This window comes from Cebus imitator, unplaced genomic scaffold, assembly GCF_001604975.1.
Source record: "Cebus imitator isolate Cc_AM_T3 unplaced genomic scaffold, Cebus_imitator-1.0 Scaffold69, whole genome shotgun sequence".
Classification (NCBI taxonomy): Eukaryota; Metazoa; Chordata; class Mammalia; order Primates; family Cebidae; genus Cebus; species Cebus imitator.
The window spans coordinates 3,094,552-3,119,536 of record NW_016107384.1 but is presented as its reverse complement, the minus strand read 5'-3'; the positions used below and the strand labels follow the sequence as shown (position 1 = coordinate 3,119,536).

General features: G+C 39.8%; 1 long non-coding RNA gene across 2 annotated transcripts in view; it reads right to left on the bottom strand.

Moving 5' to 3' along the window:
- Window positions 1-5,128: 5,128 nt before the first annotated feature.
- The window catches only part of LOC108306068, a 41,342-nt gene continuing 21,485 nt past the window's right edge, over window positions 5,129-24,985 (bottom strand). The window contains exons 2-5 of one of the 2 annotated variants that reach the window (XR_001825991.2): window positions 14,434-14,540; window positions 9,032-9,134; window positions 8,180-8,310; window positions 5,129-7,934 (exon numbers count right to left, since the gene is read on the bottom strand). This is a non-coding gene — a long non-coding RNA (uncharacterized LOC108306068). The remainder of the gene's footprint in view (window positions 7,935-8,179; window positions 8,311-9,031; window positions 9,135-14,433; window positions 14,541-24,985) is intronic. The other variant, XR_001825990.2, reaches the window with a different exon arrangement.

Genomic DNA, 24,985 nt, shown 5'->3' with positions numbered 1-24,985 from the left:
AGAAATAATAAAAAGGCTTTCAGGATTTCCACAGAGCATATCTGTGAAAAAAATAAACCAAGCATGAAAGAAAAGAAACAGTGAAATTGAAATTTTCTCCAAAGGCAACTCACCCCAAAGGCTTCATTGTGCCTTCCCTTTCACATCAAGAATTTAATTTTGCATTCTCTTTGTCTGTCTTGAGGCACACTTCGAGTTTATTCCATGGATTTCTTTTTCTTTAAAATTCTCCTATTGGCTAAAGGAAAGAAATAAAAATCAGAGCTTTGGTCAGTCTCTTTTTGTCCCAAGCTTAGGAAAGATGGGAATGTCTTATTCTTCAACACTTGGGTATTTGCTCATTTTCTCCGCTGTACCAGTAAGAAACACCATTTTCACTGTCTTTAAGACACTCTCCTTGGGACACTAATAGACTAGCAGACTTATACTCTGAATTTACCGTTAATCATTAAAGCTTCTTCTTTAATGATTATGGAATAGAACCTTTAATGTTCATGGAAAGGAATACAAGAAGTCGTAAGTTGGATTGTTTCTATTAACGGCAGGGTTGTGTTTCTAGACCGAGGACACATATTATTTCTGGCCCAAAAGTCTGTTCAGGTTGCTGGGAAGGTTGGACCTCCATCGGGGGGGTGATTTATTTGGGAATATGAAAGCAACTCTAAAGCTTTACCTGAATAAACCCAGATTTGAGATTTGACTCTGGAAGGAGTCCTACCCTGACTCTGTTGCTGGTTTTGAGCTTACCAAATTTTGGTTTGTATTTGCATCTTGTGGCTAATTTTGACCCAAGCTAAGCTGCATCCTCAAAGTATGTGTGGCCAATAACTTCCCTAAGGTACAGCATACAGAAAAAGGACTAGGACGTGGGCAGCTACATGGGCTCACTAACTGACTCCAACCCTGCTCATATCACCTGGCCAAGGAACTTGAGTTTCTCTCTCTCTAAATTCGAAGGCATTGGTTATTTCTCACTTCACAGGATCACAAGCCTATAGACTCATTGTCTTCCACTGACGAGCAATAATACAATAGCGTGGGGCATCTGTTGGAGCCCCATAGAATGAACACATATTGTGTATCCTAGGCATGCCCATCCCCCACAAGTAACCTCAGGCAGCAGTCCTTATACTGAGTGCCTCCCTGGTGCCCATGGCAACCCCAGCTTTTAATGCTGAAGTGTTACCACAGGGTTGCTTTTTGGTTTGGAGTTGGTTTTTTTCTGGAATCTTTTTGAATGAACTGTTGATGTTGCAGTTTTTGCACATCCTTCAACTTGTGCAGAATTCACAGTCAGAACTTATGAGCCTGAATCCAATCAGGTTTGCTAAGACCCACTATCTAAAAGCTGACTTATGCAAAAAATAAAAAATAAAAATAAATAAAAGCTGACATGCATTCTTACAGATTAAACTTGCCATTTAACAAAAGCACTTGATATTTCAGAATTAACTTTCTTCCTTTTATATTTTTTTCTTAATTACAATAGAAAACTATTTTGGGGGAAAACTTTTGCAAATCTTTATTTCAAATTTATGTGAATATACACTGTATGCATGTGCATATACCAATACCTAAATGAATATAAATTTAAAAGTATATATTCTGTATCTAGAAAGTTCTGCCTACCTTTCTATTCAATTTACTAATTCTCTGGGCTAGCATCTAAAATAGATTGACATTAGTTGAGGACAGAATCTTAAAACCTTCTGTGTACCAATAGATATTTTAAATTACCTATAATTACTTCTTCATACATTCTTTAAACTTCAACACTTGATTTTAAACAGAAGACACAAACATCAGTTTCTGCGAAGAAACTTGCTAGGGTCCTGGCTGCATTTGATAATATTTCCTGGTTTAGCATCTTTTTTCCTCCCAGAGTGCACAATTATAGCACACTGATTTAGGGTCCTCACACTTTCACTGAAATTATTTATCCATTTTTGCTTTTCCGATACAATTATTATTGTTTTAGCTTTTTAAAAACTCGATTTTAAAATTGTGTTCATTTAATGTGTCTGTCTTTAAAAGATTAAAAATCCTTCATTTGTATGTCACCTGTTAGCGAACATCTTCTATAAACGTGCAATAGAATGCCAAGTTAATTAGAAGGCCAGAACTCTATTCTGGAAGCAACGACCTCTGAAATGCAGCCACTTCGTGGATAAAAAGCAACAGCTGTGTGAAAACATAGTGCTGCTAACACTGCACACCTGCTTAAGGCAGGAAGTAAATGGAAAGACTTTCTCTACCTGAATTTTCAGGGAGCAATTTTTAAAGCTGGAATGGGATAACCCCACATGGGAATTTGATCCCAACACTCAGGATTAAATCTTGTAACACATGATGGATAAGAACATCATTATCAAAGACAGGCATGTCCTTGGGGTGAAGAGAAAGGCATTATTGAGGGTACCAGCCACAGGGTAGTTTCATTCTTGTCTTGTGTCCACCCAAGATTCAGGTTGAACCTACCAGAAATTTAGGCAAGACCTGGTGGCCTGCAGCAGTTGTAGGGAGGCAGTTACATATAGTCACTTGTTACATATGAAGAGGAGCTTTCTGGCTGATTTTAGGAAGGGCTAGCCCAATCAGGAGGAAGTTTAACCTGACCTGTTTGCTAAGCAAGGCCAGGTAGTTACTATAAGAGATGGTCTTGGCTGGGTGCAGTGGCTAGCACCTGCAATCCCAGCACTTTGGGAGGCCAAGGTGGGAGGATCTTTGAGGATAGGAGTTTGAAACCAGCCTGGCCAACATGGTGAAACCCCGCCTCTACTAAAAATACAAAAATTAGCCAGGCATGGTGGTTCATGCCTGTAATCCTAGCTACTCGAGAGGCTGAGGAAGGAGAATCACTTGAACCAGGGAGGCAGAGGTTGCAGTGAGCCGAGATCGCACCACTGCACTCTGGCCTGGGCAATAGAGTAAGACTCCAACTCAAAAAAAAAAAAAAAAAAAAAAAAAGATGTCTTTTTCTATGAATGGTTTCATTAATTATCCATGTGGGCTGGAATTATTTCTCTTGAACAGTTACTGATACAGATATTCAAACAGTTAATGAGACTCCATCTGTATAGGGACTTCCAAGTGGGAGTGCAGGCTGAATTGATTAGTTTTAGATGTGAGGCTTTTTTTTTTTTTTTCCAAGAAGGAAACCCAGAGTCCAAACAAACAGCATTTGTAAAGTTCTGAAAAGACATTGCTACCAGAAATGGGAAAAGAAAAAAAGAACACTTTTGAGCAAACCCTACTCCCTTTAAAATGAAAAACAATGGTAAAGGTTTCCATATGTAATTAAAATCTCTTCTAAAGTTACCACGGCCACTGGCTCCCAAAGAACTCAATTAACAGGAAACCGCGAAGAATATGGTATTTTCTTTGAGATGCTTTAAGAAATGCTCCTAAGTAGACAATGAGTTGGATAGTAGCTGTTACCTACAAAAGGATAAGCAATTATGATTCATTCCAGGGAAAAAAAGGGGAGAGGATAAGGCTAAGAAAAGTAGGTTTATAATATGGAAATTAGATTTTCAAGTGTGCACATTTATCATCAGATCTATACTGAAATCCAGACTGTACAAAGTCTAACTTTACTTAAGAAAATTACCTAATTTTTTTTTAATAAACTGCACTCACTCCCCTCCCTCCTCGCTCATTTAAAATATTTCAGCTGAGAAGGGAAAGAGATCGCTCCCCGCACACCTCAGTTCTCCTTTCCCAGACAGGCTTTCTCTTCCTACAGTTAAAGACTAAATGCACAGTCGTGGGGACCAGCTCACTTTTCAGGAGTTGGTTCTCCCGATGTCCCTGACACCAGTAGGTTGAATTTTAGAGTATGGAAGGAGGCCTCCGTAGGTGCGTGGACATTGTGGAAAGAACGGAAGAGACCATTTAGGTCACTCTGCTTGGTTTTCACTTTAGCGAAGTTGAAAACCAAGCCAGTAAGCAGTGAGTGATTTGATGAAACCATGCTTCAGGTGTCTGCCTCTTGGAGTTCGCTGAAAAGCTGGATCTTACACATTTAGCACCTGAAACAACCGAAGGCCGACGCAGGACACTGACAGACTAGGGCGAGGAGAGTCTCTGCCTCCCCTGACGACCGGGCCCACCCGCCACACCTGGGCAAGGGCGGCAGCGGTGCCTGCTATTAGAGTTAAGCAGCAAGGGCAGGGACACCTGGGATGTCAAAAAATTAATTATAAATAAATTAGTACTAGCAAACTACCTGTTAGTTTCTACCTGTGAAGACCTAAGAAGCCTAAACAGCTCCTTAATTTCTGGACTTTCCCTTGGATCACAGAAGGAGACCCTGGGAATTTTCCGATTTCTTCTTTCTTATAGGCTTTTTTTTTTTTTTCCCCGGGGCTTAATGGAGATCTTGAACTGCAGAGCCGCCGTGTCAGAACTCAGATGGTTAACATTCACTTCTTGCTGTTTTATTGCATATTACTGTGCGCGCCTGAGCAGCGGGAGCAGATTCGGGCAATTACAATCAAGTCAGGGCACACGCCGCGGCGGAGCAACACGAGCATGATGAGGATACTGATGAGGCACTTATCGAAAACCCCACATCATCCACACTCATCAGCCACAACATGTCACCCCAAATGAGGCATCAGCTGCCTTCAAAAGGCTCATTGCACAGTGTTTACCGCTTCCCTCGGACCCACTTTTGATTTTACGGTCAGAACTGGGTTCAAACAGCAGCTGTCTGGCAAGGGCAGGTCTGCGGCTCCTCGCAGCTTCCGCGAGCGTCGGGAGTCCTGGGGCTTTGTCTGGGGATCTTTGGGGAGCAGGGGCTGGCAAGGCGAGGGGGCGCGGAAGGCAGAGAAGTGTCCAGTTCCGTTTCTCGCAAAGAGGAATCCCTTTCCCAGAAGGGGCCCTTGATTAATTTCAAGCACTAGCACACAGTGGTGGCATAATGGGGGGAGTGGGAGGGAAGCAAAATAAGGAGCGTTCGACAGGTCTCCTTAGAATAGTAGCAGGGTGGGTGGGACCTCTCACGCAGGCAGAAGTCCTAGAAAGGGCAGTCCCTTTGGAAAAGACAGACCCAACCAGTAGAGCCGTTCAAGTGGTCACAATTTTCAATTTTCATCATCAACTCTTTCTTGGGTGGTTGGGGGAGGCGTTCATTGGCAATTTATAGGAGGACTCCCCCCACCCCCACCACCAAAATTCAGTTTTTCTGCTGTAGAAGAAAGAAGTATTTCTAAGTAATACTCCTTAAAATTATTTGGTTTTACTCCTTGAAACCCTTCCTTATTGCTTTGGGTTAATGCAACTTGCAGCTAAACACTTGGAGGATTCTAATTGTTTACATTTAGAAAAAGAATGTGAAAACCATTGCCATCTATGTTTCAATCTGTGTCTTTCCTGGTAGGGGGAGTGTACCAGGCTGATACCATCTTTGCACATATTTGTAATGACTGGATTAATCAATGCATTTATTTTAAAGCTAAATGTTTATAATTTTGTAAAATTCACCCTACAGTAAAACGTTTCCAGTTCAATCTAGACCAGTTGATCCAATACCAATAAAAGCCACATAGGCTTTCAATTTTTCACTCATTTGGAACATTTTCAGCCCACTCCCCTCAAGCCCCAGTGGGTGCTAGCTTAACCATCCAAAGAAGTAAGAATTAATTAAGAGCAGCACATGGCAGGGAAGAAAGGTGAATTTCCTTTCCCCCAAACCTATGACCTGTCCTGGATACAATGCCACATGCAGAGCATTGTTCAGCAAGGGAGCAAGGGAAGACTAGGCAGGTTCAGAGAACAATGTGGAAGAGGGTAGACCACCAGGCAGAGCCACACACCCTAACCAAGGACCAGAATCCTGGGACTTAAAAACAACACCAGTGTACCTGCTGTAAGTCTGGAGCGTACCTTTGGGTACAGGGTGCCACGAACTCCACTTTTTTCAGTTTCATCACATCCATTGCTACTTTCTTTTCACTGCTTTTTTTTCTACATAATTCTACAGCAGTTGGCATTTGGCTTTTAACATCTTTACAAAAAAAGGATTTTAACATCTTAACAAAAAATGGGGAAGCAAAGAAAATACTAAAGTAGATGTCTAGGTTTGAAGAGTTTTAGTAGTTTTAAGAAACTAAGTTATTTTTTCTGGTAAGTCCTTTTATCCACTTTTAGATGTTAACAAACTGGAGCCTCCAGGAATTTATGAAAGGAGTTTTTTTCTGTCTGTTCCGTCTCAGGGGTTCTGCTCGGCTTGTTTCCTCCCAGATCCTTTCCTCTTCTAAATTTTTTAAGTCTCCTTTCATGTCCCTGACCTGATAATATTCTAGTTTGTCCCATTTTACCCAAACTCTTCTCTAGCTTCTGGGGGCTTTTTCCTAAGTTTAAGCCACGTGTTTGTACTACATGCTTGGATTCAAGGGAAAACCTCACAACATGGTCTAGGATGGTGACCATAAACCTCAGAGGACCCACTCAACTTACTAGCTTCAAAAGAGTCAAGGCAAAAGGAGGCAAGTTTGTGCCTACGTTTCCTTTGTCATCATGGATCCCTCGGGCCTCCAGGCTTTGTGCCCCAAGAACCTGTGTTTATTGCATGATGTCAAGTGAATACTAAAGGGAAGAGGAAATGTGAGTGCAGAAAAGAAAATGAATGGGTACTACAGGATAGGGGAGAATTTGGGAAGGTTAGATTAAAAAGTAACTCAGGCTGAGATTCATCTTGGTCCTTCTAAGTTTTGCCTATGACTCATTTTCATGAAGTGATAACTCATAACCTTTAACTTAGTGTTTCCTTTTAGAGCTCTCCCAGTAGGTGACCTCTATTGATGATACAGAAAGAAAAGGAGTATTTAATTAGAGTTCAGCTCTTGATTATGGAGAGGATTCATTAAACTATCAGATGTATTTATATGGACTTTAGCAACTACTATCAACAATGCCTGCCATTGGTTCTAGGGGTTGCAAACATGAGTCATAATTCCTCAGAAAATTTTAATATTGATGGTATGTGTTTAAAATTTTTACATATATTGGATACTCTTCAATATCTTGCTACTGATAGAAGTCGAGGCTGAAGAAGCAGAGGGAAGATAGCAAATGAAAAATGCAGCATGATAAATTCTAGACAATTATCCAAACTAAATTAAAAGGAATTATTCATGTAGAAGATCAGAAGAATCCGCTGGTCAGATGGCTATTGAGGCCCTAGTTCTCAACCTCTGATTTAGGAATTTAGAGAAAAACAATCCTGCAGGATCCTTGCTGCAAGCTTCAGAGAAGATCCAGGCCAGAAAGAGACAGTTTGCATGCATGGGGTGTGTGTGTGTGTGTGTGTGTGTATGTGTGTGTGTGTGTGTGTGTGTGTGTGTGTGTATCTCTTTGTGGGGTCATCATCTAACGCTCTTTGTGATGCACATTCTAAATTAGGCAAAAGGGATGCATCTTTCAAATGCAGATCATGTTTGCATTAGAAGAGCAATGAGAACACTTGTCAGTTTCAGAACATTTATGTGCTAGAAGTACTGTTAGCAGAAGAGCAGTTTAGATAAATTCAAGACTTTTTTTGCTGATCACAAACATTAAGCTTCACACCTGAAGCCCTCAACCCCCTGCTGTGCTCTAATCCTAGCACCATTCACCCTTAGAGACTCAGAGTGCTGTGCCTCAGCTCTCAAACCTTTGATTGCCCTTAGTTTGAATGCCACCACCTGCAAAAATGCTTTTTTATTCCCTTTGAGCCTCTTGAGAAGGAAGTAAAAATGATAATTCATGACAAACATTAATTAATTGTTTACAAGATGATCTTTTCTTTTTCCAACTTCTGTTCAGCAGACATGTTGAACTGCAGTATTCCACTCTCGACGCCAGAATTCGTCAAGAGTTCTGCATTGTTGTTTCGCACTGAGGCATAGGACTGGCTCAGGCCATTGTTTCTCCAGCTCAAGTGGGCCTGTCTGGTTCGTGTTGGAAGAATGGAGGTGACATGCGTGAGTTCCCGAGTATAAAAGAACTACTGGTTCTAGGAAGAAACAGGAGGTTAGCCACTAATGCAGAGTAAATAAACATTTTTCACCACCTCTTGCTCCATGTGATTTTTAAAGGTCAAGAGCTGCCATTACAATATTTTAAAAGCTTCAAATTACATTTAAAGAACGTATCACTAAACTCACAGAAACCTTATCAGAATTTAGGAACCCACTGTGATTGTTTGGTCCTTGAGTTTATCATCCCACTGGAAGGTGGATTGTAAAAGGAATGCAGATGCCCCGTTGTTTCTGATATCCTGCAATTTGTGCAAAGTGAATGCTGCTCAAGTTCTTCCAAATTTCCCTTCAAAATATGGAAAGTGTTAAAGACACTTCAATTTCAAAATCTTATACAAGCTACATTGCAGGTCAAACATGTAGGGCAGGGAAGAATAAGGCTCTGGGGCCTTTCACGACAAATACGTTCAAAATGCAAAGAGATGTTCATGTTCCCTTGAAACTTCCAAATGTATGTGTGTGAAAGAAAAAGAAGTAAAAGGCTGAGGGAGATTTCTTTTTTACATTAAAGAATAAAAAGCTTACTTCGAGGAAGTGTAGAGTAACAGCAGAAAGACTTCCTCAGCAACTGAGGTTTTCAGATTTCAAATTAGGAGCCCTTAGATCACGGCTGCTAGGCTAAAAATCAATTCTATATTTTCTGAGTTAATACTAAGGATTGCACTTAACAGACATGGAGACTAATAAGGTATGCAGAAGGAGTAAAAGCAGCGCACACACACAAATTCAGGCCTTAGTTTTGGCCATGATCCAGCACAATGATGTTTCAACCAGATTTGAAAAAAAAAATCAATAACATCTGTGGTATAATGGTTAATTAAAGCAGCTCTTCAGCAGAGCTCAGGAGGAGAGGCTCAGCCTGAAATTCAGACAGCTGAAGCTTGATTATCAGGAAAGAATGCTTTTTTAGCTATGAGTGGATAGGCCAAAAGCTGCAATGTGCCGAAATGGGGAGAAAAATTGCTTTTATTTTAACTTTCTTTAAGTAATCAATACATGCTTTTCACCTGCATTAGGACACTGCTCAGCTCCAAAGCCTGTTACTCCACTTCAGCATAAATTCTAGCTACTGTCTTTTAAAGCTTCAGTTTAAAAAGGAGCCCCCATCCCCTGTAAAGCAAAAGAAAAGAATATGCAGGTTTGGGTGCATGTTCTTGAGACCAGTTAAAGCTCAGGCTATAGGATGGTCCAAGGGGTTTAATCCATAAGCCATGTGCCAAGCTGACCTGACATTGGGGTACACAGAGGTCAGAGCCAGACTACTAAGGCTTCACAATAGATCTGCTAAAAATTCTAAAGGAAACTGAAGAGCAAGGTCAAATTTCCCACTGCTTTTCATCTTCCTATTGTTTTGAGTAGTGCGCAAAGGATGTTTTCTTTACCTTTTCGAGGGCAAAGCTCAATAAATCAACAATGATGCCTCTTGCAAGGTTAGTAGGTGACTTTTCAAAAGAAAAAAATAATTGGTAACACGTCATCTATTTTCTTAACACTTTGCTTTGGCTTCTATTTCTGATATTGTTCCTGGACAGTGGAATCTGTGTATTCACATCATCATGGTCAAATTTCAAGATGCATTTGTAAAATGATATTGCCCCCTCTGGATACACTAGTCCTCCTATAGCATATGGTTAGTCAATTGGTCATTTATTTTTTCGTTCAGCAAGTTTTTCTTCAGTGCCAAGCATGTGCCTATCACTATGCTGGGTGGCTTCTGCTGTAGGAAGCTCATAGCTTGTTAGAGGGCTGTGTGCTTGTGAACAAATAGTTGCAAACACAGTGGGAAAACAGCTCAAATACAAGTGTCTAAAACGGCTAAACATTTTGAAGGCCCCCCCGCCCCCGCCGCCCCGAGTCAACTGCACTTGGGAAGAGACAGAGTGAAGGTTAGGGAGTGTCAACAGAAAATCTTCTTGGAGTGAAATCATGGAAAATAAGTGTCTCCAGGAAGACAAGGAGAGAAAGGCAGAGAAGGCATTCAAAATTTACATATACTTATGTGAATTATAAGTATCAATTCAGAAGAATATATATGAAAGAAGTGATATAAATATCTTATAAAATCTTCTGAATTAATCTTTTTAAAATTGATACATAATAGATATATGTGTTTTCAGGGTATAAATGACATTTTGATGCATTCATATAACATGTAAAGATCAAATCAGAGTAATTGAAATATCCATTAACTTAAACATTTATGTTTCTCCTAGGAACATTCGAATTATTCTCTATTAGATTGGTCATTACTTTTATCACATCATTTTGCCATTACCTGAAAAGTAATATAATGTGATTTTAATATCACATTAAAAGTCGTGGCAAAATGGTGCAATTACTTTTGCACCAATGTAACAGCTATTTTGAAATGTACACCAGAGTCACCCTACCGATCTATCAAACACTGAGTCTAACTGTATATTTGTACTCATTAATCAGTCTCTTCATACCCTTTTCTCTCTGCCCTTCCCAGCCTTTGATAACCACCAATCTACTCTGCCTTTATGAACTCCACTTTATTTGCTCTCATATGAGTGAGAACATGCAATCTTTGTCTTCCTATGCTTAGCTTATTCACTTCACATAATGAACTCCAGTTCCATCCATATTGCTACAGATATATTTTACACCATCTATCCTCATTTTAAGAACCATCAGGATCACAGATTCCAACACCTTCCTTTATAGCTATCACAATCAAGTAGTTCTGTCCTTCCTCTGACCACACTATCACTGGAGGTTGAAATTCACTGGTATCTTCTCTTCTCTAAAACATAGCAACTTTGCCTTTTCCTCAGGGATCCATTTTTTCATCCTATGACTTTTCTTTTAATCAGTTTCTGGGCCCTTTCCAGATTCTCCCTCTTTCTCCATCATTTCAAAACGTGAAGTAGATTTAAAGGAGCCAAGAAGCTGGTCTGCCCATCAGTCGTCTCTACTCTAAAGTATAATTTAAAAGAACTAATAATAATGCCCAACACTTTTCATCTTAAAAATATTGGTCTTTGGGTAAAATCCTGCACCCCCACCTACTATATGATCATGGGCAAGTAATGGGATTTCTCTGGGCTTCAGTTTTCCATCTAAAAAATGGACATAAAAACAATAACTGCCTCATAAGGCTATAATGTGGATTCAGTGAGTTAAATTTATAAGTGTTTAGAGCAGTGCCTGGCACAGAAAAATTGCTGTCAGTGATTGTTGAATAAATCATAGTTACCAGCACCTATTTTGCACAAGATTCCCTGAGTGAGGCTTTGTGTTCCCACCCAAATCTCATCTTGACTTGTAATCCCCATAATTCTCATAATTCCCACCTGTCAAGGGAGAGACCAGGTGGAGGTAATTGAATCATGGGTGACCGTTTCCCCCAGGCTGTTCTCATAATGGTGAGCGAGTTCTCACGAGACCTGATGGTTTTATAAGGAGCTCCGCCCCCTTTCCGGGGTAGTTCTCCTTCCTACTGCCTTGTGGAGAGGGTGGTTTTCTTCCCCTTCACCTTCTGCTATGATTATCAGTTTCCTGAGGCCTCCGTAGCCATGCTAAACTGTGAGTCAATTAAACCTTATTCCTTTATACATTGCTTAATCCTTCCCTGCTTTGATATAGATCAATTCTGAACCATCATTTTAAGTCTGATTTTTGTCCTTTAATGTATTAGCAACTCATATGTAAAGCCAATTATTTACTTCCAATTTTTTATTTTGTTTTCTATGTCTTAAGATACTTTTTAAATCATGTTACCAGGTTTTCTTTCTTAGCAAAGGAGTGATGTTGCCTTTACATTTCTCTGTGTTAAGTCTAAGGTTTTATATCTTGAGGACTGACTTTCCATTCTTGCATTTGTTTTCCTGGCTTGTCTTTGTGCTCTTCCCTGGTAAGTTAGTGTAATTTCAACTGTTACAGCCATTTAGCACCTTGTATTTAATTCTTCTCAAAATAAGGTAGGTTTAAGTAATTAAATTTAAAGTGCAAATATTTTGAGCAACTATCAGTGTAGGTGCCATCCTCTCTGTTGGGAATACACAGATGTGATGTGTATTGGTGAGGCTTTGTTTCTGCCACTATCGACAGAAACTTAACTACGTGGCTTAAACACATTCAGGTTTATTCTTTTGTGCAAATTAAGACTGAAGTTGGCTCAGGATGATTCCAAAGAATCATCAAACTCAATGTCATTTATGTCCCATGTTGGTTTTCACCCTCAAGGTTATCTTGTGGTCCAAAACTGTTGGTGAAACATCAGCTGCCACCTGTATCCCAGGCTACAGGATGAAAGATTGAAGGAGTTTTTCTCAGAACTCTCAACAATTCTGCTTGTATCCTGTTTGCCAGAACTTAGTCACATACCTAGCTGCAAGGAAGGCTGGGAGACATAGACTTAATTCTGGTGCCACTTATCCAGCCAAAAGTCAGGTTTGTGGTGCTAAGGAGGAATGAGAGAATGAATTTCAGTGTCCAACTAGCAGTCTCTGCTACAAAATGGTTTAAGGCAATGAGGAGCTCAGTGTTTGGTGGTAATGACAGACAATTACAATCTAGTGAAATAAGTGCTGATGAGTTTTACATAAAGTTATTGGTGTCGTCTTTTTATTTCTATTCATTGATATGATTTACTCTTCATAAAGGTCGTCTTACTCCTTTGTGCTTCCTGCTTCCATCCCCACTCCCATAGGCTGAACAAGCACAGTGAAATGTAGTTTTATCAGATTTCCCAAAGGACAGTCTCCATTGATTCTCACGAACTTATGAAAATGTGTGTCTCACCTACAAGTCACAAAATCACTGAAGGGTAGAGAGTAGGCCTTGGTTATTTTTATAAAGAGATTGTGCTTGGCTTGGGGGCTGCTTAATGATCGCTGATAGGATGATTTCCAGTGCTTGAAAAAGTGTTTTTTAAAGACCCTTCGGTTCCTCTAGGCTTCTTTGCCACTGAAGAAGAATGTCCACCTCAGATATATCTACCAATGTAGAATGACTTCCCTGAAGTTTTGGTCTCATTCTGTTTACCAAATAGCATGTAACTTTAGGCATATCCTTTAGCTTCTCTGGCCTGCATTCTCTTAAATATTCCTATCTTGTTATTTTGAGCATGGGTAAAAAATGAAAGTGATATGAAAATATTTCATGTTTCTCTAAAGACCTTATAAATCATAATTACAGAATTTTTTTCCCTTTGGCAAGGAAAAAGTTGTATATACATATACAGTGCAGATTTTTAAATAGGAATAATACCATCCCAGTGAAAATCAAATGAATAGATTAAAAAATGCTTTGAAAATATTAAGTAATGTTTGTGTAATATGTTTTTTGTCTCTTTATGTAAACACAGAAGGTTATATTTTGTTTGTTGCATTAATAAGTTTCATTCCAATTCACAATGAGTGTAAAGGAGGTAGCTTCTCCTCTGGTAGTTAGGGAGGAAATGTATACCCACGAAACTACTGGGAAAAATTTCATTGCAGTATATAAGGTTAAGCATGAGAAAGGGGTTTAGGTTGTGCAGAGAGGCAGTTCATAAATGTTCCAACACATATGAAGAATAATTCATTCAATAGTTATCGGTAGGAAATAATGGGAAAGCAGTAAGCAGAATTATAAAGCTAGAATGAATTAAATAATAAAGCAGAGGTGATATTGACACAATGTAAAATCTTGCTGCTTGAATGTTCAAAACCTGCAGGTCAGATAAACTCTATCACTAAATTTGTACACTTCTAAGTGAAATGCATTTAATTTTTATTTTCTGGATTCATTTCACTTGAGCGAACACTGAAATAGACTCATGGCCATTAGCTAGCAACATCATCAGCTAAGTGATACCTATTGCAGAGAGAATTTCAACCTTTTATCAGTGTTTTGTTTTAGAGGTTTAACCATTATACACTAAATACACCATCAGAAGAACGAATAGTAATGCCTAGCACTTTTCAACTCAAAAAGCATTTTATGCATATTAACAAATTAATACAAATAACTCAGCAAGACAAACAGTATACAAAATAACCCCCATTTTACAGAAAGGGAAATAAGGCTAAATTACTTAAGGGAATATTCACATCAGAGAAAGGCAGGGGTCGAGATGATTGCATCCACAGTGAAATCAAAGAAGCTCTTATATTCCCAAAATGTGTTCTGGATACTGTATCTTTTATTTCTGAAATGCTCTTTTACTGTTAGACTAGGTTGTGGAAACAAACTCAATAGTGACGTATCTGACCTAGAACAAGTAATAAGGACTGCTGTGCTGTGCCTAGCTCATTGCTAATTATCTTTGGGTATCACAAATATATTGACTTGTGATCACCTGTCATCTTTATCATTTATTAATAGTCTCTTGTTCTCAATTTCATCATATGTAAAGTTTGCAGAATAGCTTTATACTTACCTATTAAGCATATATACTTACCTTATATTCTCATATGAGATAAAGGATGTGAATGTTTGAAAACTCAAGTAACTCCATTTCAAATGTCTTCTGCATAGCACACTCTGATGTATTCACTCCCAACTCCCCTAAAGGCAAAGAAAACCTCACATTAAAACTAACAACTCTGCCAACATCATGGAAAAACTTTTTTACTAACTACAAGACTAACAAAGCTGGAATGAGGAAAATAATAATCAGCCTATGTTAATTCTCAACAAAATAGTGCCTGTTCACCTGTGGCCAACATTTCTGATTGGCTTATACAATAGCTATACCCAAGCACCCTCTCCTTTGCCCCAGAAAGGCTTGCTTTCCAGACATTCTAGTGCAGCCCTCTCCTCCTTCCTCTTGCCTTGAATGTGAACGTGAGAGTGCAGCCATTTTGAGACCATGTGGGAACATGTGGATGAAAATCCAACACTAAGGATGGCAGAGTAGAAAGATGGAAATTGGTAACAGTAGAATCTCTAGGCAATCCTAAAGTTGCCTACTTCCAGACCTGATGGGTAAATAATTAATGTTGCTACAGTCTATTCAACTGTTGACCTTTCTGTTACTCATAGCCGAAACTGTTCCTAACAGAAATACCATGCTGAAGATGGTGGGAAGGTACAGTGTTTCACCACAACTATCTCCTCTCTGGCTTGGGACGAAGACCTAGCTGCTTTCCACTTCTGTGCAGCTTTCCACTTCTGTGCAGATGCTGCATTTTAAAGTAAAACATTTGTATTTCTCTGATTACAAAAGCATCAATGTACATTGTAGAAAATAAAGTTAGAAATACACAAAGGAAAGATGAAATAACCCATAATCTCACCAGCCAGTGATAATAACCATTAATATTGTACTACATATTTTTCTATGCATAAATATACATATATTAAATTTTAAAATGAATTTGAGATAATGCTGTATGTACTAGTTTACAGAAATCTTATTCTACTTTTCACTATTTTTCATATTTTCTATGTATTTAGATATCACATTATCTTAATGGCTATATGGTATTTTACTATGGAAATATCATTTATTTAATCAGTATTCTATTAGTCATACAGACTATTTCTGAATTTTCACTGTCACCAACCCCAAACAAAACTATTTACATATGTCCAAGATTTTTTTTTTTAAGACGGAATCTCGCTCTGTCGCCAGGCTGGAGTGCAGTGGTACATCTAGGCTCACTGCAGTCTCCACCTCCTGGGTTCAATTCTCCTGCCTCAGCCTCCCCAATAGCTGGGACTACAGGCATGTGCCACCACGCCTGGCTAATTTTTGTATTTTTAGTAGAGACAGGGTTTTACCGTGTTGGCCAGGATGGTCTTGATCTCTTGACCTCATGATCCACCCGCCTCAGCCTCCCAAAGTGCTGGGATTACAGGCATGAGCCCCTGTGCCCAGCCCGAGACATGTTCTTGAAAGTAGAATTGCCAGGTGTGGTGGCTTACGCCTGTAATCCCAGCACTCTGGGAGGCCGAGGTGGGTGGATCACGAGGTCAGGAGTTCAAGACCAGCCTGGCCAACATGGTGAAACCCCGTCTTTACTAAAATATAAAAAATTAGCCTGGCATGATGGCACATGCCTGTAGTCCCAGCTACTCAGGAGGCTGAGACGGGAATCACTTGAACCTGGGAGGTGGAGGTTACAGTGAGCCGGGATTGCGCCACTGCACTCCAGACTGGTGACAGAGTAGGACTCCATCTCAAAAAAAAAAAAAAAAAAAAAGTAGAATTACTGTGGTCAAAAGAAGCACTTACTCACTTTTAAGGCTTATAACAACATTTCTAAATGGTATTTCAAATCCATGGCTATGATTTGTACTCCTGCTAACAGTGTAATAGGGATCTATTTCCCTGAAGCCTGGTATACATTTGGAGGAAGCCAAAATACTGTCCCACATTGACCCCATATTTCCTTAACTGTTCACATCCTGAAATAGCTTTTCCAAGAAATCAATCAGAAACAAAGTGGGGATGTGGGAGATTAGCAGGGGAGCAAGGGGCTTGGCAAATGCACTCCCTGCTGGTAAACAGTCAAGGCTGAGGCAGAGTGGGCCGGGGGTTGTGCAGCAACAGCCCTTGCTGCAGCGCACAGATACTTGTGTGTTTCAGAGTTTTGGAGTGTCGGCAAATCAGGATGCAGAGTGTTAGAAGATCCCATCTCAGAGTATTGCAGCCAAAATAGGGCCACTGCTTTGAATAAAAAAATGATATCAAAAATACTCTCCCCATTCTTTGTTTCCCCCCAGTAAAAAGATAGCATTTTCTATGGGGAATTTAAAAAAATGGACTCAGATTTCTGCTCTTCAAAGTACATACCAAAATTATATATACAAAGTGGGGACAAGGTTAGTGTCTACATGGGTCGTACTTGGTTCGGAACCAAGTTGTCTTTCATATGTGAAACTATTAGAAACTTAGATCCAAAGTATATTATGGTGCTACTCCAGTAGTGATGCATCCAAAATATATGAACATGCAATACATATTGTAATATATACTTAGAATCATCTTTATTGATGAGAAATCTAAATTCCATCAATGACTTCTATTACCAAAGATTTTTTTTTTTCAACAATAAAGTCTGTTGAGGAAACCAGCCACATATTGGTACTTAACTAAAAGCAGGAGACATTAATGCAGTTCACAGATCTGGAAACTGTAACTCAGGACTTCATGGGAGGTGTTTATGCCAAGCTCCCAGGCACAGGAACCATGTTTCTGAGCTGGCAGGGGGTCCCTCTCCACCAGAAGACTGCATTTTATAGTTCCTACACAGGCAGACTTATCCAGTTAAGCATAGTAGGCAGAATGCCTATGGCACACAGTACTCTTAGGAGACCACAGACATGTTAATTTTAATTTTTTTTATACTTCAAGTTCTGGGATACATGTGCAGAACATGCAGGTTTGTTACATAGGTATACATGTGCCATGGTGGTTTGCTGCACCCATCAAACCGTCATCTACATTTGCTATTTCTCCTAGTGTTACCTCTCCCCTATCCTCCCCGACAGCCGGCACGCCCCAGTGTGTGATGTTCCCCACCCTGTGTCCATTTGTTCTCATTGTTCAACTCCCATTTATGAATGAGAACATGTGGTGTTCGGTTTTCTATTCCTGTGTTAGTTTGCTGAGAATGATGGTTTCCCACTTCATCCATGTCCCTGCAAAGGACATGAACCCATCCTGCTTCATGGCTGCTAATTTTTTTCAAATCAGAAAAAACATGAGCTCAAACTAGTTGATAGTCATAGCAATGTAGCCATAACATTCTTAGTTTTTATGATTTTTTTTTCCCCTAGAGACAGAGTCTTACTGTCACCCACGCTGAAGTGCAGTGGGGTGATCATAGCCCACTATAACTTCAAACTCCTATGTTCAAGAGATCCTTCTGCCTCAGCCTCCTGAGTAGTTGGGACTATAGGTGTGTACCACCAATCCTGATTATTTTTTGTAGATAAAGGGTCTCATTATGTTGCCCAGGCTAGTCTCAAATTCTAAGTGATCCTCTGGCCCCAGCCTCCCAACACACTGGGGTTACTGGTCTAGCCACCACGCCTAGACTAGCTGTTGTTGTTGTTTTTTAAATGGAAGAAGATAAAAGTGCCTGGCCTAGCTGGAGAAACGAGCCCTGACCAGCCAGGCAAAAGCCGCAGCCCTCCAACTCAGTCTGGTTCCCGATCTTAGCAACCTTCCTTTTCCACTTAACTAGAATCTCTGAATTGACAGCTGCCATTTCAGTCTACTCTTGTATCAAAGACTAATCCCTCTTCCAACCCCAGGCGGGTCCCTGAGGAAAAGGGCTCTGAGAAGGAACCTAAGGAAACTAAAAATGCATGCGTGACCACCCAGCAAAGTATAGGTTGAGTATTCCTGATCCAAAAAGCTGATATCCAAAATGCTTTAAAATCCAAAACTTACGGAGCACCAGCATGATGCTCAAAAGGAAATGCTCATTGGTGCATTTCAGACTTTCATTTTTCAGATTTGGGATATTCAACTGGTAAGTATAATACAGATAATACAAAATCCAAAAACATCTGAAATCTGAAACACCTCTGGTCCCAAGCATTTGGGATAAGGGATACTCAACCTACACTTCTCCAGCTGAATGCCACATTCTTTCTACTATATAACACTGGTACCGAGGGCTGAGATTTGGTTTTGCAATTCTTTAAACTTCACATAGTACCCACTTGATAAATATTAGATGTCTGGCTAGCTGGGTACATAGATGAATGGATGGACAGATGGGAATGCTAAGGATCAGAAGCCATCTTCAGATGCCTAAACTTTTAAACACCTAAGACAAAGATCAACAAAATTTTAAAGCCCCATGGTAAATATCTCAAGCTTTGCAGGCCACATGGTCTCTGTTGCAACTGTTCAACGCTGCTGTTGTAATGTGAAGAAACCATACACAACATATAAATGAATGTGACTGCATTCCAGTGAAATTTCATGGACACTGAAATTTGAATTTCATTTAAATTTCACATCATGGAATATTATTTTTTCAGCCACTTAAAAATAAACAACATTCTTAGCTCTCAGCATTGACCAAAAACAGGCAGTGAGCCAGAACTGACCCGCAGGCTGTAGTTTGCTGACCTTTGACCTGACCTATAGGGTGGGATTGTCTGGGAAAGGCTTGCTGCAAATGAAAAGGCCACAGTTGCTACTGAGGAAGCAGAGTCATTGGAACTGCCTCCCCATCACTCTTACGGGCTTCGGCACATCTGCCAACGCTCCTCACCACCTAGACCACTGAATCAAGCTTTAAACTTCTACATCAACAAGATTAAAACCTATCATTCTATACATTCCTGCCTTTTGCAGAGATTTTGGCCTTTATCATTCCAAGAATCTTGATCTATCCAGGCCCAATAGATTTGATGTTCTGCCATCATTTTCAACTCGGCAGGTTTAATCTGAAACTCATTACCTTTCCTTTAATGTGGCCTCCCCATATTTTGTAAGCCACTCAGTTTCAAAACTTCAGGCATCTTTGAATTTGCCTCCTTCACCCTCCAGATCTGTTTTTCACTTCGTGCTATATATTTGACCACCTCGTCCCAGAACTGAGGCAGGGCCTAGTAAGAAGAGAACAGTCCTGGGCTGTAGACCCAACCCTGACACAAACTGGCCAGATCTCTGAAGTCTGAGTTTAGACTCACTTTAAGGATGCTGTAAGAATTCAGAGAAGAGGCTGGGCATGTTGGTTCATAACCTGTCATCCCAGTATTTGAGGAGGCTAAGGTGGGAGGATCGCTTTAGCCCAGGAGTTCGAGATCACCCTGGGCAACAAAGGCGGAACCTCATCTTTTCAGAAAATTAAAAAATCAGCTGGGTATGGTGGTGCATGCCGGTGGTCCCAGCTACTCAGGAGGCTGAGGTAGCAGTATCACTTGAGCCTGGGATGTAGAGAATGCAGTAAGCTGTGATCACACCACTGCACTCCAGCCTAGGTGACAGGGTGGTGAGATACTGCCTCAAAAATTAAAAAACAATTCAGAGAAGAGTTGTATCCTTGTGAACTGAGTGTTCAGGAAACACAACATGCAGTTGCAGGGACCTTGAATAGAAGCTCGATTGATTACTGCTGTGTAGCGTATATATTTAGGATGGTCAGCCTTCCAATTATCGAACTTCTCTTCTTCAGTGCCTTTTTTCACTCCAATCAGATCTTAACGTTATCTACGTATTCTAAGCAGGGATCCACTTAAAAAATGTAGCTGTGCTGTTTAGCACCAGTTATTCACTAAATACAAGAGTTTAAGAATTTCTCCTTTTCACTGAAAAGGAATGTACAATTCTTTTGATTTATAGCCTGTCTGAAATGAAGGAGACCAGGCTGGCAGCAAAAGGAGGTAATTTGACCAGAATTCCTGTGCTCTGTACTTGAGTTATAAACAGAGTCTTCATAAGGGCCTTATGCACTTTTAAACTCTAATAAATCAGCTTGTGCTTGTTAGAGAAACAATCTGTAAATGGCACTCAAAAGTAAATGTATTAAAGTTTAGGACAACTTCATTACACAATTGCACACAATATGTACTCGTTTTAGATCCTGTGACAAATGAAATATGGCCAGCAGAATTGAAGTTCATGATGGCTTTAAGAAGAAAATTGAATTTGCCTTTAAATTCCATTTACAGTTTACTATCATGTCTACCTCATATGCTTTTGAAGTTAAGTTTTAAAGTGGCACAGACTTTATAAAAATCCTGTGCTTGAACTCGGTGATAAGTATAGTTAGAACATCATACCATCTCTTAGCAAAGATAATATACCTATCTACTTTGGTTGCTTTTAAAACAGCTTCAGAAAGAGAAAATACAGTAAGTTTCCAGTTAGTATAACTCAGTAAACAAGTCTAAAATAGAAGAAGTCTAGTTCCAAGTAGTGCCAATCAATATCTTGGCTGATTGAGGAAAATCAGGTCTTGCTCCTGGCCTTTAGATTTTTTTATCCTGTGCTAAAAATAGGATTATATGGGCCACCAATTCATGGTCACATGGTTTTTATAAGCCTGTGTGTGTATACACAAGAAAAGGAGAGATTCTCTGTATTTTTGTAGTTAAAAGTCTGTTCCATTGTATCTCAATATGGGGACAAATCACTAGAAAAAGTACAAAGCAAATGGAGTGTTACTATTTTCTGCTTGTTCCCAAAAAGAGGAGATTGCAAAATTAAAGTCCACAAGTCTACCAAAAAAATCTGGGTGTGTGCATTTGAGAGGGAGAACAAGAATGAGGTTTCTCTTGCACTCCTTGCTGAATACATAGAGCCGAGACCTGGGACAGAATTGCACAACTTGCAGAGTGCTTTGGCTGGTCTCTGTGTGCTTTACGAAGTAATTCGTTTCCTGTATTTGGTCAAGATAGAGGAAAAATTGGGCAGGTACAAATTTGATGTGGCTTTTGATTAGAATAGTTTATCAGATAAGTAGGTAAGATTTCATGATGAGGATGAAGGGCATTTTAACACTTAAGACCAAGACCAGCCAGAAAAAACTGGTATAATCTCAAAGTGTCCATATTCCCAGCCTCCACTTTGGGAAATCTTTTCTCCACCCCTCCTACTTTCCTGGAGGGGCAAAAAGTGTTCTTTCGTACAACCTGCTTCATAAGGGAATCTGATAAACATCTTGACACTGAGTTGAAAGTTGCTATTAACTCCCCTGGTGGTATTATATTTTAGCAGAAGCCTAGCTCAAGAAATAAGCTTCTAATGGAACAATTTCAGGCAACCTGGAGTTGAAGGATTGAGGGCACATGAATGCAAAGGGGCAGGGAGGCTTCTGAAGGTCCTGACACTGTGGTGTAGGGTGTCCTCCTCCCAGGCAACTCCTCACTCAGCAGCCAGGCTTGACCTGAAGTTAGTCAAAGGCTGCATGTAGAGTTTTGAAGATAACCTGGAAAGGCAGATTTTTGGGTGATGGTGCTGGGCTTTAATATTTGGAAAAATGGGATGACATTGCTCCTCTGAGTTTGTGTATGTGTGTGTGTGTGTGTGTGTGTGTGTGTGTGTGTGTGTGTGTGTTTCCTGGAAGTCCTTAGTTAAGGCTGTAGCAACCTGAAAAGTTGGAGAAGCAGCTATGGCTTGAACTGCTGTTGACTATGGGACTGTTGTGGTGGACTTAGCCTCTTAGATCCAGGGCTGGAACATGAGGGGACCTTGGCTCAGCCAAGACGGGATTTACTCTACCTCACCAAACTTAGTCAAACACAGAAATATGTATATTGGATTGTGTTTTTGCACCTTGGAAGGCATGCAATGAAAAATGTCATCTATGCTGGTCCTAGCTTTGAATAGTTTTGTTGAAGGTTCTCCAAGCTTTGGAGTCGTACCTTTTTTCAAAGTAAAGATTTGGGTTACTGAAATATGTTGTTGCCTCCATCTCTTCAGGTTTTTCATTAGGAGCTTTTCAAAACTGTGATGTGATTTATTGTATCATTATTTGATTTGTGGTCATGGATTTTGTACAATCACTCTAAACTCTCTTGATTGGCCTATCTTAGTTGCATTTTCCCCTTTCCCCTCTTTAAGAACAGGAAAGGTAACCAGAATGTCTTGGACAAAAAATAAATAAATAAATAAAAATTGGCCTACATGAAGCGTCAATCAAAAGTGCCAAAGCCAGAGCTCGGTCTTCAAGCTCTCCACTGTTACTTGTGAGGAAGAGAACATCTAATGTTTCAACTTGGATGCATGTGGTCTTGACCTCATAGGAAACATTTTGAGAATGCCGGGGACAACTTTACCACATTCAGAATTGTTTAAAACTTTAAATTTGAAGTGCTAATTTGTATTTTTTTTTAGTTTCTTTTTTTATATCAACTGGCAAACTTAAAGATTTTATAGATTTCACTGGGAACTTATTTGAGTAATACTCTCAAATTTTGTTTTCCTTTCTGTTCCATCGAAAGCACTGATGTCACACATTCCAGGCCTGGGCCTTCTACCCAATCTTGGAACTTCAATTTCCTCATCTAAAATAAATAAATTAAAACAGAAAAATAGACAATAGGATCCATGTGCATCATTGAAGATAAATTCCTGATCGACAGGGAAAGCTCCTGCACTCAAATGCACACACCCACTGTAAAGTGGGCCGGTGCAGCCCACCATGGCTCAGCTTTTCCCTTAATGCTGGGCTCAACACGAGGCATTTCACTGACATCAACAGACATTAACATTCCTTCCAGATGGGGCACTGAAGGGGTTGAGAAAGAAACTAAAGCCAGAAAAATGTACTTGAACTAACTTTGCATGTTTTTAAAGAAATGATTACAAATCTCAAGCTCTCTTAGTTCTTGAGGCAAATGCAGCACCAACAAGGACCCTCCACACAGGGGGGGAAGAATCAGTGCCTAGGTGTCCCTGAACAGTCTCACTGCCCTCAGCTTTGCAGTATCTGGGAAAGCCCGTCTCCCACTACAGAGCCTGTCTCGGGGTTGGAATAGAATTAGATAATACATGTTGAAGTGCTCTGCTTCCTCTAAAAATGCTTTGCAAATAGGAGGTGATACTATTCCACCACACCTACAGCACAACTGAGATGCTAAAACAACTCTGGATGTTGAGGAGGACTTTCCTATTACACACTGAACCAGGTTGTATGTCTGTTGTGTGGGGGAAATCTCAAATTAGTGCTTCTGCTTTTTAAAAAAAAAAATTTTTTTTATTGCTTTTTTTGCCCAGGAATTTAGTTTTAGTATCAAGTATCTTTATTTTCATAGAGTAGTACTGAATTTGGAATAGATTAGGAAAACGCAAGAGGCCTTTTCATTTTTACAACACTTTGTTTCACATTTGAATCTCAAAATTTCAGGACACCCTAAAATCCCTCATGCCTGTTCAAACCTGTTCTCAGATATTCCTACTTGTGGTTTTCCAGCCTCGGTCAGGGTCCTTGGAAGATGGCAAACCTTCCTATTGTCTATTCCAGCTGCATGTAGTTTCAGAAAGTGTTTCTCTATGCTCCAAGTTAAAATCTGCCTCGTTGAAACTATTTTTAAAATCTTATGGGATAAATTTTTTTCTGATAATAGCCTTTTACGCTTATTGTAGAAAGTATAGAAAACATAAGGAAACATCACAAAGAATTTAAAATTACACATGACCACAACACCCAAAGATAACTATTGGTTTTTCTTTTAGTGTTCTTTCACTCTTTCTAAACTATCACATTACACATGCAGCATTCTACCCTGATTTTTGACAATCTGAATTTCTTTGAAAACTTTTTTTTTACCCCACAAACTTAAAAAATGTTCAAACCTACAGCAAAGTTAATTTTGGCACACCACCTAAGCTCTATCATTGCTTTACTATGATTGCTTTATCATATGTTTACTCACCCCTCCAAACATTGAAGATATCACTATGCATCCTTCTAAACACTTTAGTATTCATATTCTTAACTAGAGATGAATATTAGTTAATACTTTCTATTAAGATAAAATTTACATGCAATGAAATGCACAAATCCTAAGTGCATGCCCTGAGTTCTGACAAATTTGACACCTTTGTAACCCAAACCCCCATCAAGATATAGAATATTACCATCACTCCCAGAAAGCTTCTTATGTTACTTTCCAATGAAACTCTGCTCCCCTCTACCCCTTCCACCCATAAATTAGTTTTGCCTCATCTCTAACTTCACATCATAGGGATCATACAGTTGGTACTCCTCTGTGTCTTGCTTCTTCCTGCATAATATTTTTGAGATTTATCCATTTTGCTGTATCAATTGCTTGTTCCTTCTCACTGCTAGTTACTATTACATTTTATGACTATCAACTCAATCATTCTCCTATTGATGGACACCTTGGTCTGAGTCCCATTTGTGGCTACTATGAATAAAGCTGCTATGAATATTCTTTTTTTTGAGACAGAGTTTCGCTCTTGTTACCCAGGCTGGAGTGCAATGGCACGATCTCAGCTCACCGCAACCTCCGCCTCCTGGGTTCAGGCAATTCTCCTGCCTCAGCCTCCTGAGTAGCTGGGATTACAGGCACGC